Genomic DNA, 6143 nt, shown 5'->3' on the forward strand with positions numbered 1-6143 from the left:
TAGACCTTATCCTACCACTACCTCTTTTCCTCTGTCTTCATCCTCCTCCTCCACCTCCACCTCCTTGGATCACCCTTTAACTCGCCCGCCCTACCCTTTTACGTACCCATTCTCCACCTCGCTGCCGATCCTTACACCGCCCCTGAGACTTGTTTGTTTTCCCTTCGCGTCGTCTTCCGTTTGCTAAACGCACCTTAAATTACGCGGCCGATGATAAATATTTGAGCCGTCCATTACGCGAAAGGGCCACTACGGACAGAGGTCCGAACCGGTGTTACCTTCTTCGAGCTGGCGCAGCTTCCTCCGTGGATCGTGTTACTTTGTAAAAGGGACACCCGGGACCCGGATAGCTCGCGATGGTGTCGTCACATGGAATTTTTTTTTTTCCTCTCGTCTTTCTTCTTTTGTTTCATTGAGGATGATCGTGGAGTTTGTGGATTCAGTTGCGGTTACTTTTTGATCTTTGGCTTCTTCTAGATTTTGTTAGACACTATGTTCATTCATTGAGCAATTGTTGTACGCAATGTCGATCCTTATTGGCTTAAAGTAATTTTAGCCGTGTCAAGAGAGAGTTTACAATTGAGAAAATAGCTCGAATAGACTAATGGCTTAGTAGTTTAGTATATGACAATTATTCTGCAAACTTGAAATAGAGTTTTCTAATTTAATATTGATTCTTATAAATTACCTATGACCCAACGATCAAAAAGGAAATTCCAATTGAAAAAGCGATCCGCGTAATAATTTAAATCACCATCTTTTGCGTAACCCAATGATGCTAACTGATGGTTAACTCCATATACGAAAGGGGATTTCAAATAAGAAATTATCCAAACAGTAATTCAAATAATTGCATTTAGCGTTCGATGGTAATGGCGGATCGAAATTATCCCGCGAATTTCAAACGTAGTGCATTATAACGAAACGTTTTCTAACTTAATTGAAATTCTTGCAGATTGGCTACAACCCAATGATGCAAACTGAGGGTTAGTTCCAATATCGAGAAAGAGATTTCAAACAATGATTTTATCTCGTCTGGCATACAATTGCATAGTAATCGTGGATCGAAATAATCCCGTGAAATTCGAATATAAGGCGTCTTCTAATTTAATTTAAAATTTTGTAAACCAAAGGTTAAGTCCTCTTCCAGACAGAATAGTCCCGATAAAGGAACAATTCGTTCTCTTATCTAGCGTTCAACTAGCGTTCAATAGTGACCGCGGAACGAAATAATGCCGCGAAATTCAAATACAACGCGTCTTTGGAATGCGCGGCAACAGAGCGTTGGTGTTACTCGCGTCTTGATAGCGCACTTTTATTTCCGCCACTGTAGCCGCCACAAAAGTCAAAGTGCCTCGTAACAGGATTATGAAATGTTCCGGAGTAGCGTTCCACGGATGTTTACAACTATCGCGAATACTCGTTACCTTTTATTGCCGGCGGGTTTCAGCGATTCTGGCATCGGCTTCGTTAACGAGCGACGTTTATGCTTTCATTCGGCCGTAATTCTACCCCCTCGTGTCTCTCCCTACGATTCGTTGTACATATGCCTACACGTCATAACGCCGACTACATATTGCTTTTCCATAGGTCATTCATGCCGATTCATTCTCATGCTTTCCAGGCGAATCCTATTAATACAAGCGTGTCTGCCGATTCTTCGACACGAAAGCGTGTTTGTGAGTTTGATGGGTTCTTGGTTACGCGGTTCGTCGAAGGGGTTTGTTTGACGAACACCGTCTTTATCTACGCAGGTCAGCCACACTAATCTCTGGTCCGTCTGTTGTCTTCGCCTTTGCTTGCTCCAACAGTTGCTGGTGTTGTTACTATTGTTAGAGGATCTTTTCAGGTTGTTTCTCGATGCTTATGAATGTTTTAGTTTCTGGAAAACATACCGTATGAAGATTCTGTTGTCTGGTCACGTTTCTAGTTTATAGGGTGATTTTTCGACAGAAGGATTTTTTAATTGCATTTACATAGCATTGTCTCGAAGTTATTTAACGTACTCTTTCTGAGTTCTGAGCGTGGTTCGAGTTTCGAAAAAAATTGAGTGAAAGTTATACGAAGCAAAATCTGTATCCTCATTCCATATTGAGAAATAAAGCTGCAAATATCGTTATTTTCAGTAGCTCGAGCAACATATCGGTAATGCGAAGAATTCGTACAATTCGATAGAAAGCCTCGTACGCAGAAATGTTAAAAATTTTGTCCGACATGTGTAGCTACATGCTGTAAAGTCTAAGAGCAATTGACTATATCGTTCACTGACTTCTAAAGAAGATTCTTTCTGTTTGAAAATTTCCTCTCATATTCTTCTTCGAATAGTACACGTTCTACAGAATATAATTCCTTTTGGCGCTTGCGTTATCAGAGAAACTATTATTCTTTAATATTCATCGCATTGTGACAAATTTTTCAAAATCGGTTCACGATAAATCATAGTTGTATAACTACATATTTTCGAAAGAAAAATTTTTAATCGCTTATCTGGTGTCGTAAGGTTTTACATGGATGAATTTCTCATATAGAAACTTAATTATTTCCTAATTTATAACTATATAATAGGCTGTTACTTTCTATTTAATTCTTACGAAATTTTCATTTTCTCTTCTCGCACAATTTTTCCCCAAAACAGCGATTTTTAGGTCCCTCAAATCCTCATCTGTTCCAGTCCAAACTAAACGACTCAAACATCATCGTACTACTAAAATATATCCCTTCTTCGAGCTACTTCAAAAAATCTCTCTGATTCATGTAACGTTAAAATTACCGATCGTTAATAACTAAACAAAAATTAACGTTACTAAAAACATTTGCGTATCCAGTAGTTGCAGAAACGAGAAATTTGATATCAGATCAGTTTCATTAATCTGCTATTTCTAGTATTAATACAATCATTACATAAGAATAACGAGAGAAAAGTTCTAGCCCAGGCGTATCCAAATACAACTATCTCGATTATCTCTGTCTCATTTCCCAAAGGAAGGGAAGGGAAGTATTTTCCTGGTAGACGACGTAAATTCCCTGTTATTATTGACGATTCCAAGGATTTTGTATATACCGTGTAAATTCGGGTATGTCAATGATAGATTGCCGCTGGAACGACTTTGGTGGGGCGGCCAGTTATTCACAAAAGATGTTTATTATCAGTAAACCGAACACTTTGGTAGGCCGTGGCTCGTCCCTCTCCTCCTCGTCCTTCGCTAGACTTCGACTTTCATATCAGTTGGCTCATAGCTGTGGCTGGTGACGTTCCACCCGTGGTTCGCGTTTCTCGTCACAAAATTCTTCACGTTCGAGTGCGGTTATCGTCGCGATCGTATCAGGTATATAGTACGTGCTGTTCCACGTTGCGTAGCGCGAGATTCGATACCTGCACGATATTTAGTCACCGGTATTTTTTTTTTCGCTTTCTCCGTTTTCTATTTTCCGCTGTTGTTTTCTTCAATTGATATAAATCGAGTGTTTGTTCGTTGGCAATTTGGGAGCAGTGATTATCGACGCATTAACAATCGGCCAACGTATTCTTATTTTTCTCCTAGTTACATAGTTCACGTAGATTAATTTATCAGTGACTCCGAGGAAAGGAGATTTTCCTATATTTATTTTAACCAATAATAATTAATTGTCGCTTCAAATTTTTGTTCGTTCCTTAATTATTTATACGGAACATCATAATCTTCTCGTTTTAAATCACGATGAAGTAACGACAAAATATTCTGGAATATATATACACTCGTTTCTATCGTTTTATTTACGTTTGGTACATCGTTTCTTTTTCGATTTTGGAGCAGATACATGCAATAATCATCTTGAGATTTCTGACTGTACGAGCGTATGCGTAGGAAGCTCTAATTATTGTCAACGTATGGATGCATATCGTTGCTCGAAGTTAAAATGTTAATGCACATTTGAGACGTTGTTTTTGGTGTTTAACACGTTCACTGTGTATGTCTCGGGCGAGAGACGGCAGGCAATCGACTCGAGCGCGGTACACGCGTTAAAAGTCACGAAATTTTGAAGCCTTCATATTGTAATAATTTATATACCTAAAGAATAAATATATAGAAAGTTTCATTTTAGAAATAGAAATAGTTCTTGCATAAAAATTGTTTGTTATATAGTATTATTCTCGTAGCAATCTTCATCGTGATTTCATTTATTTCATTTTTATAAAATAATATAAAAAACCGTAAAATTTTATGAACGCAAGCAAAGAAAGAACGCGTCTTAAAGACGAAAATCTGAAGTTTTAATTTTAACGTTTTACACGTGACGGTTATTGTTGACAAAATAAATTGATAAAAATGTTATTATTTGATACCAGCACGTTTAAGAAAAATATTAATTTTACAAAGACGTCATTGAATCATACCTGCCGTGATTGTTGGAATTTCGTGCGTCGGTACTACGGCGAGTATGCATATTTTAGAAATACTTGAAAGAAAAGTTGGTCTTAAGAAAGTGTTACATTGTGTAACGCACGAATGCATGACAGATGTTCGGTTACTCACACAGCCTACAAATATCCGTTATTGTGAACTTCATTATTCTCTCGATCTTCCTAAAATTACCCCGTTCTTTTTACAAAATATAAACCGATTGAAATCAGTGTCGCTTCTTAAATATCTCGAATTATATTTTAATAGGACACTTCTTTTTAATTATTCTTGACCAGCTACTCTACACTTAATAGATTTCGATAACTTTATTTTTAGTGTACATTTTAATAAATATCGCATAAATCGATTTATTGTATATGTGAGCACACTGGTCAATAACGTGCGAAGAAAGCAAAGGAAACAGGAAATGTCTTTAAATTAATTCCTAGAGTTGCATTTAATTTTTCAAGAACGCGAATAGCATTCCATTACATTAAAAAGACCAAGATTTTACGAAGATCATTTTCCAAACTCCATCAACAAACCTCACGATTTTCCTCGAAAAGAAAGAAAAAAGAAGGAAAAGAAAAATGGAGAAAAACGCGAATAACCTCGCGCAATTCAAGGTGGATCAGCTCGCGGCGTGATTATCTGTGCCGAAGAGCCGATAACCGTAGCGCCACTTATAACCGAAGATCGATCACTTCCTTTCACAGTTCGATCGTATGTTCCAAGTGTACACCGTCCTTGAATTCGTTCCATCTACAATAACAACACACGTTTTCAAACTTCATTAAAACAGAAACGACGATCTATCCGATCTGTATAACCGTGACACACGAGTAGAAGCTTGATTGCAGGCGGAAGATGGACGAAGAATCGAAGAGGTTGTTCGTCACCAGGAATTCGGGGAATCGAGGAGCGTCGCGTTTAATAAGATCCCGGGAGTCTGCCGACACGGCGTAGGAATGTGACAAAAGTGGTAATCGGGCGAAGCGACGAAGTACAAGCCAGCTGGAACAAGCGGCATGAGGAAAGAAGAAGTAAGATCAAGAAAAAAAGAAAATAAGAATGAAACATCGAAAATTGTAAAGAAGAGCGAAACTTGACGAAGAAGTGAAGGTCACAGCCCACCCTACGTCTCGAGATGTACACGCTGCCGCCTCGGGGGTAGAGAAGACACGGTCATTGAGAATCTTGGCGCAACGCGCGGTACTTTCTTGGAGCGTAAAGTCCCCCTCCGAGAAGGCGAGAGAGGGAACCTTTTGGAGGAGAGAAGGAGAGGCGAGTAACAAGGTAGAACGTTGTTGCGACGACAACGACGACAACGAAAAAGACGAAAAGGAAGGATCAATCGAACGCGAAGAGGGGCAAAAGAGGAGATCGGTACGTAAAAGGAAGAGGGACAGGCTGCGTGGCAAAGAAGCCGAAGAAACGAAAAGATTCGAAGGAGGAAGGAGCAACGTTGGCGAATAAAGAGCGAGAGGAAGAGAGGCGAACAAGTAAGAGAGAAGATAGGCTACGATCAAACCGAATCGAACGAGGAGAAAGTTGAAAAGACTCTCTTACTCTCTCCTCCTTCTTACCCTCTCTTTTTATATATTCCTGTCTTTGTTTAATCAATTCGATCTCTGTCCAGCGCGGTGCACCTGTCTTCGTTTACCTCGCGCACGCCCCGCCCCGACCAATCGAGACTCTTGGGGCCTAGTGACGTCGCTAACGCGCACTACAAGGCCCTGTCGTGGTGGGGCCAGTATCATC

The 6143-nt window shown here is 39.6% G+C and overlaps 1 long non-coding RNA gene across 1 annotated transcript; it reads left to right on the top strand.

Moving 5' to 3' along the window:
- Window positions 1-2391: 2391 nt before the first annotated feature.
- Window positions 2392-5454, top strand: LOC117151336. Its single transcript, XR_004461171.1, has 2 exons — window positions 2392-3326; window positions 5099-5454. It is a non-coding gene; the product is annotated as an uncharacterized LOC117151336 (long non-coding RNA).
- The last annotated feature ends 689 nt before the right edge of the window (window positions 5455-6143 follow it).

This window comes from Bombus impatiens, unplaced genomic scaffold (genome assembly GCF_000188095.3).
Source record: "Bombus impatiens unplaced genomic scaffold, BIMP_2.2 scf_0151, whole genome shotgun sequence".
In the NCBI taxonomy this organism is placed as follows: Eukaryota; Metazoa; Arthropoda; class Insecta; order Hymenoptera; family Apidae; genus Bombus; species Bombus impatiens.